This window comes from Ruditapes philippinarum, unplaced genomic scaffold (assembly GCF_026571515.1).
Source record: "Ruditapes philippinarum isolate M1 unplaced genomic scaffold, ASM2657151v2 ctg4783_1_1_1_1, whole genome shotgun sequence".
Classification (NCBI taxonomy): Eukaryota; Metazoa; Mollusca; class Bivalvia; order Venerida; family Veneridae; genus Ruditapes; species Ruditapes philippinarum.
Genome location: NW_026866649.1, coordinates 36079 through 47153, shown reverse-complemented (window position 1 = coordinate 47153; position 11075 = coordinate 36079).

The following is an 11075-nucleotide window of genomic DNA, read 5'->3' as shown; positions in this document are numbered from 1 at the left end:
ATGTTTATTTTATATTTACAAAGAGACTGTGTAGCAATTTTAAAAATGATCAAATATGAAATTTGATGAAAGGAAAACAACTTATGTTGGATTGTCTTTCATAAATGTGATCTGTTATGCAATTATTCTAAGCTGGGAGTAATGACCTGTTTGCTGATGAAATTATTTGAGGTCATGACCAATGGGAAGAGAAAAATTGATATTTACAAAATCACTTGAACATAATGATTAACAACAAACTTTGTAGTGATGATTTATCATAAATGTTTTCAGAAATAGGTAATACTTAATTGAAAAGGTAGTATACATGCAGCTATGTAATACAGTAAATGCTTTTTTTTCAAGTTTGAACACTTTCACATTGAATCAATTATTATGCTTTGTATCTGAACTGTAAACATATCTGCACATAGTTTTTCATTTTACATGCTAAAATAAAACCCTGATCCCAAAACTCACTAGACATGCACTATGGCAAAGTTCAATGGTATGGAAAAAATAAAGTTCTGATTTTTAGCTCACCTTGCACAAAGTGCAGGTGAGCTTTTAGGATGGCCAACCAAATGGCGTCCGTCGTCTGTCGTCCGTCCACATTTTAAATATTCTAAGGACATCTTCTATGATACCGCAAGGCCAATGTTAATGAAACTTGGCAGGAATACTCTTTGTATGAAGCTCTATCAGATTGTTCAAAGAATTTCCATTTCATGCAGAACTCTGGTTTGCCATGGCAACCGAAAGAAAATTCTTTAAATATCTTCTTTTAAAGAAACTGTAAGAGCTAGAGCTTAGATATTTGGCATGAAACATCTTCTAAATGAGTGTCTACCAAGTTTGTTCAAATAAAAGCCCTAGGGTCAAAATTGGCCCCGCCCCAGGGGGTCATTGATTTTCCCTATATGCATATAGTAAAAAACTTAAAAAAATCTTCTTTTAAAGAACCCAAAGAGCTAGAGCTAAGATATTTAGCAATGAAAATCTCTAATGGGTGTCTACCAAGTTTGTTCAAAATAAAAGCCCTGGGGTCAAAATTGGCCCGCCCCAGGGGGTCATTGATTTTCCCTATATGCATATAGTAAAAACTTAAAAAATCTTCTTTTAAAGAACTCAAAGAGCTAGAGCTAAGATATTTAGCATGAAAACATGTTCTAATGGGTGTCTACCAAGTATGTTCAAATAAAAGCCCTGGGGTCAAAACTGCCCCCGCCCCGGGGTCATTGATTTTCCTTATATGTGTATTAGCAAAAACTTAAAAATCTTCTTTTGAAAAAAACCCAAATAGCTTGAGTTTAGATATTATACATGAAACATCTTTAAGTAAATATCTACAAAGTTTTGTTCAAATAAAAGCCCTGGGGGTCAAAACTGGCCCTGCCCCAGGGGTGTCATTGTTTTTAACTATATGTGTATAGTAAAAACTTAAAAAATCTTCTTTTAAAAAACCCAATGAGCTAGAACTTAGATGTTTAGCATGAAACATCTTCTTATGGGTGTCTACCAAGTCTGTTCAAATAAAAGCCCTTGGGTAAAAATTGGCCCGGGGGGGGGGGGGGGGCTATATACAGGTGAGCGACCTCAGGGCCATCATGGCCCTCTTGTTTTCACAAAGCATAAAATCTGCTCTAGATATTGGATCATAACACTGATTGCATCAGAAACTGTCTATAGGGTCATTGGTAGGTCAGTGACCCAGGAAATAAAATTAGGCCAAAAGAAAGATTTTGTTTTCTGCACTTTAATAACAAAGATGAGTTTTATGCTCATTTTTTTTATATTAAATTCTGTTAAAAATTGTTTTAATTTTTTCAATCTTTATTGAATTGGATTCAAACTTGGAGAAAGCACATTTCAATTAATTTTGGGAGACATTGTTGAACCTGATATTTCATGTGCATAGTTGAAAGTTGATATCAGTTGAGATATCAGATATCACTTATGTGATTTTTTAGCTCGACTATTCGAAGAATATGAGAGCTATTGTAGTCGCCCCGGCGCCGGCGTCGGCGTCAGCGTCCGCGTCGGCGTCTGCGTTGGTTAAAGTTTTTTGTAAAGTCAAATATCTCAATTATTACTTGAGATATTCAATTGAAACTTACAATACTTATTTATAGTAACAAGGTACATCAGATTGACAAGTTGGATAACTCTGCCTACAATATTGACAGAATTATGCCCCTTTTTAACTTAGAAATTTTGGTTAAATTTTTTTTGTAAAGTCAAATATCTCAATTACTGCTTGAGATATTCAATTGAAACTTACAATACTTATTTATAGTAACAAGGTACATCAGATTGACAAGTTGGATAACTCTGCCTACAATATTGACAGAATTATGCCCCTTTTTAACTTAGAAATGTTGGTTAAAGTTTTTTGTAAAGTCAAATATCTCAATTATTGCTTGAGATATTCAATTGAAACTTACAATACTTATATTTATAGTAATAAGGTACATCAGATTGACAAGTTGGATAACTCTGCCTACAATATTGACAGAATTATGCCCCTTTGGAACTTAGAAATTTTGGTTAAAGTTTTTTTGTAAAGTCAAATATCTCAATTATTGCTTGAGATATTCAATTGAAATTTAAAATACTTTTTTATAGTAACGATGTACATCACTTTGCAAAATTGCATAACTCTTCCTGCAATTATTTGCCCCTTTGAAACTTAGAAAATTTGGTTAAAAGTTAAAGGTCTTCAAAGATATTTACTTGAAACTTTACACATGCACTTAGGGTCATAATTGGAGGGTCATAATTGTATGTCACTGACCAAGTTCCATATCTCTATCTTGCATTAAGGCTGATTCATATCCCCTTTTCTACTTAGTCTCTTGGTTAATGTTTACATGCAAGTTTTACATATCTCAATAACTATTAAAGATATTTATTTAAAACTTAACATATGCATTTAGGGTCATAATTGTAGGTCACTGACAAAGATCCATAATTCTATCTCGCATTTAGGCTGATTTTTCTCCCCTTTTTCAACTTAGAAATTCATGGTAAAGTTTTGCTTGTAAGCTGTTATCTCAATAACTACTGAAGGGTTTGTGCCTGTTTTGGGACAATTTTATGCATTCATAATAATAAATCAGTGATTTACTTGATAAAACATCTTAATAACAAGCCTTTGTACCTTTTCTGTCAAATTTATGTATTCATAGGTAATAAGTATTATTATACTCAATAAAACACCCTTGTGACATTACCTTCCGAATAGTCAAGCCAAGACTCTCTCTAAGGCCTATAACATGAATTTATAAAAAAAAATAGCCCTTTTGTGAACTTAAAAAATTTAACATTATCAAGGCTCCTTTACTATCAAGCACTTAGAATAGTCAAGCGTGCTGTCCTACCGACAGCTCTTGTTTATGTATAGACTTGATATTTGGACAAGGGGTGTAATTTCTGAATTGAATTTTCATATCGGCTGACCTGCTTTAGTGCTCGCCAATTTTTTTAAGCCAATCACCAACGAGGATTTTTCAAATTTTCAGGTTTCAAATCTTAATAGAACAGATTTGATATAAACTGGACGTTTTATATTATAAAACACAAGTGGGCGGAGCACTAAGCCGGTTAGAGTGCATATTGGATGTTCTTCGTAAATAAGAAAGCTACAGTCGCTTCGCAAGCTTCGCTCCTTTTTAGCTTTCTTATTTACGAAGAACACCCAATATGCACTCTAACCTATACTTGATTTCTTTGATATCATTTGACCTACTTTCTTGTTTATTGACATACAGACTTGTTATTTGGACAAGGGGTGTAATTTGTGATGCTGAATTGAATTTTGATATCAGCTGACCTTCTTTTGATATTTTTTACATTGTTTTACCTATTGTCATTTTTAGGTACAGTTATATTAACATATAGAATGTATAAAAACATTGTTACTTCAAACATCTTCACCTTACATATTTTGCATGTGACATTTTGTGTATTCATTCACAAAAGTTATGAAAAAAAGTACCCCTGCTCTATTGATCAATTATTCTGCATTTATTTTACATAGTCTCATAGGAATACACTTACAACATAAATATTTTTAATAAAGCCTTTCCAAAATACTACAAAATATTTCAGTTTATAAAGTGGACAGTGAATGGTGGGCCATATGAGTGATCTAGGGTCATCTTGGCCATATGGTTTATTATGAAGGAAAAAAACAATCAATGTTGTGAAAGTATATAGCTACATGGGCAAGTTAAAGTTGAGCTTTCTAACACTAAAAAACAGTTGTTTCTGGTGAGCGACTAAGGGCCATCATGGCCCTCTTGTTTTTATATAAGATTTATATTGAATCATTTTAGTACAAATAAACTTGCATTTAATCCATTCAAAATCCTTAAAATAAATATCATACTTTAACAGCCAAAGTTTTTTCTCTTTAAATGGAAGGTGTCATCATTTTCACTGAGAATTTATGTAGCCATAGAAAGGTGAAATAAAAATATGCTGCCTTAAAAATCTTCCGTTGGCACTCCATGAACAGTAAAAAAAGTCTGACACAAATCTTAATCCAGTTTGCTCAGGTCATAATGTACTTCACACCTCAATTTGTAAACACACATCGATTGCATCATGCTTACCATATTTGGCAGTACAACTCCAGATGCTACATCACTTGATACCTGTATACATGTTAACTGTGTAACTGATGGAAAGTTGTGTAGAGGTTGTTTGAAGTGTACTGACAACTGGATAATAATTGGACCTAATTATTTTGGCCCTTTGGGTGTTAAAACAGGTATTATTTATCTGGTTGAAACTGATTTTTACCTCTTTCAAAGCTAGTTTCAAACATTGCAAATCTGTGATTCTTTGAGTTTCTATTGCCTAATAATTTTTTTTTTATCTGCATCATTGCTTACTTTTTATCAAATTCAAAGACCCAATGCCGACAACAAACTCAAGGCGGGGTTACATGTCCCAACAAAAATTGATATGTCACACATTCAGTATCGAACGCTGTCATTGGTTAAGCACCTGCAATACTGACACTGATTGACAGGTTTATCAAAGGAGAATTGTCATACATTGATTTGTTTATTCCAAAGGCAGCTGAAGTGTGTCGTAGTAACTATCAATACAATTATCCGTTAGACCCCTGCTGTTTAATGGGGAGATATTACTTCAGGCATATATAGTTGTAAAAGTTGTTTAAGTCTATTGTTTAATTATGTATTTTGGTAAAAATGATGCATTAATTTTTTTGTTGGTTGAATTTTTGAAAATCGGGGGATTTCGATCCCACGACGGGAGATGAGACATGGTCGAAAATCGGGGTTTTTTGCCCCGGCGGGGGATATGGCATGTATGCAATATGATGCCTGACTGATTAAAACAACAAAAGAATGGAACGATTTCCTGTGCTCTTTTCACACTTTTTCTGCTTCTAAGCACAGTTATAAATCTACATGAAAAAAAATCATCAAAAATACTATATGATATATTGTTAGGTTTTAACAGGGGGCCATAAAACAGGGTGGCAGTTAAGTTTGTATTTGTTGCCATCTTTGTTGTTATCTTATAGAAACTGTTAAAGTGTGCTGTAGTTTCAACAAAAAATGACTTTTTAATCCATATTGTTTAAACATTGTGTAGGATATAGACGCAACAAATTGTGCTTGAAAAATGGAAAAACGTGCTTAAAAAGTGCTTAAAAAGTCCTTAAATTTTGATACTGGATGTCTGTACGAACCCTGTTTACTGTATTATGAGCTTACCTTTTTAAATCATCATTATACCCACACACAACAAAGTTGAAAGGGGGTATACTGGAATCAGCTTGTCAGTCTGGCCGTTAGGCGTCCGTCGGTTTTTCTTTGTCTGCCCAATAACTTAAGATTCCTTTGACCCACAGTCTTCATATTTAGATTGGTCATGATTAGTAAATGACCCCTTTTGATTTTGAGGTCACCAGGTCAAAGGCCAAGGTCACAGGGATCTTGACTTAAAAAAAAACAACTTGTCTGCCCATTTACTTAAGAATCCTTTGACCCACAGTCTTCATATTTGGTATTGAGGTTAATCATGACCTTAAGATGACCCCTATCAATTTTGAGGTCACTTGGTCAAAGATCAAGGTCACAGAGGCATTGACTTAAAAATCTTTTCCGCCCAATAACTTGTGAATCCTTAGACCCACAGTATACATATTTGGTATTGAGATTGGTCATGATTAGTAGATGACCTCTATTGATTTTGAGGTCACTGGGTCAAAGGTCACGGTCAAAGGGGCCATGACTAGAAAAAGCTTTTATACCTAATAACTTTAGATTCCTTTGACCACAGTCTTCATATTCAGCATGGACATTGGTTTTGACAAGTAGATGACCAGTATTGATTTTTAGGTCACTGGGTTAAATGTCAAGGTCACAGGGACCTTGACTTCAAAAAAATTGTCTGCCCAATAACCTAAGAATCCTTTGACCCACAGTCTTCATATTTGGCATGGAGGTTAGTTATGATCATTAGATGACCCCTATTGATTTTGATGTCACTGGGGCAAAGGTCAAGGTTACATGGGCCTTTAGTTTTCTAAAAGCTTGTCTGCTCCATTGCTTAATAATGCCTGTCCATGGTGTATTGATTTTGAGGTTTCACATTTGAAGCATAATTATGTTCTCATATATTCATCATAAAATGCCCCCAGACAAAGCTGCATGAATGATGGGCTATTCAAGTCATGCAGTGGCAGTTTCAGTTTTGTGGTCAGTAGGTCAAAGGTAAAGGTCACTTTGATCTTTGTCACTAAAAGCATGTAGAATACATAACTTAGCAATGCACTGGCTTACTACCCTCAGATTTGGCAGGGAGGTTGTCTTTGAGCTCTTAATGACCTCTGTTGATTCTGACAAAGTGGTATGAGGCGGTATTCACACCATGACATTGGCAGTTCTATTTTCAAAAAATAACATATTAATTGTTTTACGTGGGGGTGTCCGTGGCCGAGTGGTTAAGGTCGTTGACTTCAAACCACTTGCCCCTCACCGCTGTGGGTTCGAATCCCTACATGTACTTTGGATTCTTTCATGTAAGGAAGTCATCCAGCTAGCTTACGGAATGTCGGTGGTTCTACTCAGGTGGCCGTTCGTGCCTGAAATAATGCACGGAGAGGCACCTAAGGTCTTCCTCCACCAGTAAAGCTGAAACGTCGCAATATGACCTATACTGTGTCGATGTGATGTAAAACCCAATCAAAACAACAACAAAAATTGTTGTACTCTTCATCAAACATATTTTTGGAGGTTTATGATAATTCCCTCATCGCACATGGTAGAGGGTGGGGTTCTATATATTAGTCACTTTGTTTGGTCCCATCCAATCAGTAAACAAGGTTGAGATTTGACTGGTACATTATTCCTGAATACAGAGCCCAACAGTGTAATAACAGTTAATGTCATAACTTCAAATATACATGTAGATCATATATTTACTCATGTCTTTTTATTTTTAGGTATATGGGTGTCTCTGATTTTAAAAGTGTACTGTTTTCCAGATAGATGTGGTAAGGTCCTTTTTATATTTCATCTGAGATTATGGTATTTTTATATGCTCCCTGAAATATGTGAAGGATAGTCACTAGTTTGTTCTGCTTTCCATTTTTATGCCCCCGCCATGTAATGGCCGGGGCATATAGTGTTACCCTGTTCCGTCATTCCGTCCTCCGTCATTCTGTCATCATCAGTTTCCGTTCATTATCTTAAGAACGGTTGGGCATATTCAACTCAAATTTGACATATGGATATGTCATGAGAAAATACAGGTCAAGTTCGAATTTGGTCATGGTTCGATGATTTTTGGCAGAGTTATGCCCCTTTTACTTTAAAAATAATATGAAATTTCAGTTTCCGTTCATTATCTTAAGAACGGTTGGACACATTCAATTCAAACTTGACATATGGATATGTCATGAGAAAATACAGGTCAAGTTCGAATTTGGTTATGGTTCGATGATTTTTGGCAGAGTTATGCCCCTTTTACTTTGAAAAAAATATGAAATTTTCAGTTTCCGTTCATTATCTCCCCAATGGTACAACACAATCAACTCAAACTTGACATATTGATATGTCATGAAAAAATACAGGTCAAGTTCGAATTTGGTCATGGTTCGATGATTTTTGGCAGAGTTATGCCCCTTTTACTTTGAAAATAATATGAAATTTTCAGTTTCCATTCATTATCTCCCTCAAGGTACAACACATTCAACTCAAACGTGACATATGGATGCGTCAAAGGAATGCGCAGGTCAAGTTCAAATTTGGTCATGGTTCAATGATTTTTGGCAGAGTTATGCCCCTTTCACTTTGAAAGTAATATGAAATTTTCAGTTTCCGTTTATTATCTTCCCAATGGTACAACACATTCAACTCAAATTTGACATATGGATATGTTTTTGAAATGCTCAGGCCAAGTTCGAATTCGGTCATGGTTCAATGATTTTTGGCAGAGTAATGCCCCTTTTACTTTGAAAATAATATGAAATCTACAGTTTCTGTTCATTATCTACCCAACAGTGTCACATATTCAACTTTAATTTGACATATGGATATGTCAAAGGAATGGGCAGGTCAAGTTGGAATTTGGTCATGGTTTGATGATTTTTTGGCAGAGTTTGTCTCTTTCACTTTGAAAATAATATAGATACATCTTAGGAATAAGCAGTTTAAGTTGGAATTTGGTCATGGTTCAATGATTTTAGACAAACTTATCTTTCCTGAATGTTGGAAAAATTTTGAACTTTCAGTTTCACCACTCATTCTTTTAGCCATTATTTTGGCTACAAATATGCAATATGCTATTTCTAAAAGGTTAAGACTGAATAATTTCAGTGCCTTGAACATTGTATGGAAATGGTTTGTGTTAACATTGAAAAGTTTTAAGGGCTTTGAACTTAAAATGAAAAAAATAATTAATGCACCATCTGAAATTTTGGCTGCATCCGTGGCATGATGACACATTTCTAGTTCCATCTGTCCTGTCATCAGTGTCTCTTAGCAACTTTATTATTTTTCAGATTTTTATGCCCACCCCCCCCCCCCCCCCCCCCCCCCTTTAAAATTGTTTTTGCATTTGTCTGTCTATTGGTCAATTCATCAGTCCATAGACCAGTTTCGGTTCATTATCTTAGTAATGGTTGCGCACATTCAACTCAAATTTGACATATGGATATGTCATAAGAAACTACAGGTTAAGTTCGAATTTGGTCATGGTTCTATGATGTTTGGCAGAGTTATGCCCCTTTCACTTTGAAAATAATATGAAATTTTCAGTTTCCGTTCATTATCTTTTCAACGGTACAACACATTCAACTCAAACTTTACATATGGATAGGTCAAAAGAATGCACAGGTCAAGTTGAAATTTGGTCATGGTTTGATGATTTTTGGCAGAGTTATGCCCCTTTCACTTTGAAAATAATATGAAATTTTCAGTTTCTGTTCATTATCTACCAAACAGACTGTTACATATTCAACTCAAATTTGACATATGGATATGTCAAAGGAATAGGCAGGTCAAGTTGGAATTTGGTCATGGTTCGATGTTTTTTTGGCAGATTTATGTCCCTTTCACTTTGAAAATAATATAGATACATCTTAGGAATAAGCAGTTTAAGTTTGAATTTGGTCGTGGTTCAATGATTTTGGACAAACTTATCTTTCTTGAATGTTGGAAAAATTTTGAACTTTCAGTTTCAGCAATCATACTTTTGTTGAAATGTATGTAGCCATTATTTTGGCTACAAATATGAAACATGCTATTTTCAAAAGGTTAAGACTGAATAATTTCAGTGCCTTGAACATTGTATGAAAATGGTTTGTGTTGACATTGAAAAGTTTTAAGGGCTTTGAACTTAAAATGAAAAAAATAATTTGTGCAAACAAATTTGGAACTAAATATTATAACATCTGAAATTTTGGCTGCTTGCGGGGGCATCCGTGGCATGATGACACATTTCTAGTTTCTTAATTATTAAAAAATTTTGCTTATATTTTTCAATTATTGATAGAATGTCAAGCTCCTGTGATAGATCTTACTCTCAGAATGGATATCTAACGAAAAAATCTTTTTATTACGTCAACAATAATTTACATAGCATAAATCTATCGCGCTTTTATCCCCCGCCGAAAGGTGGCGGGGGATATAGAAATAGTCTCTGTCCATCCGACCTTCCGTCCGACATTTTTGTCCGAAGCATATCTCAAAAAGTATTTGAGGTATCAACTTGAAACTTCATAGGTGGATAGACCTCATTGAGGAGGAGTGCAGTGCACAAGAATGATAACTCTATTTGCATAATTTTTGAGTTATTACCCTTTGTTATTTTTTCAAAATTAATTTTTGTCCAGAGCATAACTCAAAAAGCCTTTGAGATATCAACATGAAACTACATAGGTGCATAGATCTTACTCAGCAGGTGTGCAGTGCACGAGAATAATAACTATACCTTTCATAATTTTTGAGTAATTGCCCTTTGTTAGTTTTCATACTTAATTTTTCACCTGAGTGGAGCATAACTCAAAAAGTGTTTGAGATCTCAACATCAAATGTCATAGGTTGATAGATCTTATTGAGGAGGAATGCTATGCGCAAGAATGATAACATTTTGCTATATAATTATTGAGTTATTGCCCTTTGTTATTTTTCAAAATTAATTTTTGTCTAGAGCATAACTCAAAAAGCCTTTGAGATATCAACATGAAACTTCATAGGTGGATAGATCTCACTCAGGAGGTGTGCACTGCACAAGAATGATAACTCAACCTTTCATAATTTTTGAGTTATTGCCCTTTGTTATTTTTAGCTCACCTGTCACAAAGTGACAGGGTGAGCTTTTGTGATCACTTTTCGTCCGGCATCCCTCCGGCGTCCGTCCGTCCGTAAACTTTTGCTTTAAATGACATCTCCTCATAAACCACTAAGCCAATTTCATCCAAACTTCACAGGTATGTTCCTTTGGTGGTCACCTTTAAAAATTGTTCAAAGAATTTAATTCCATGCAGAACTCTGGTTGCCATGGCAACCGAAAGAAAAAACTTTAAATATCTTCTTTTAAAAAACCCAAAG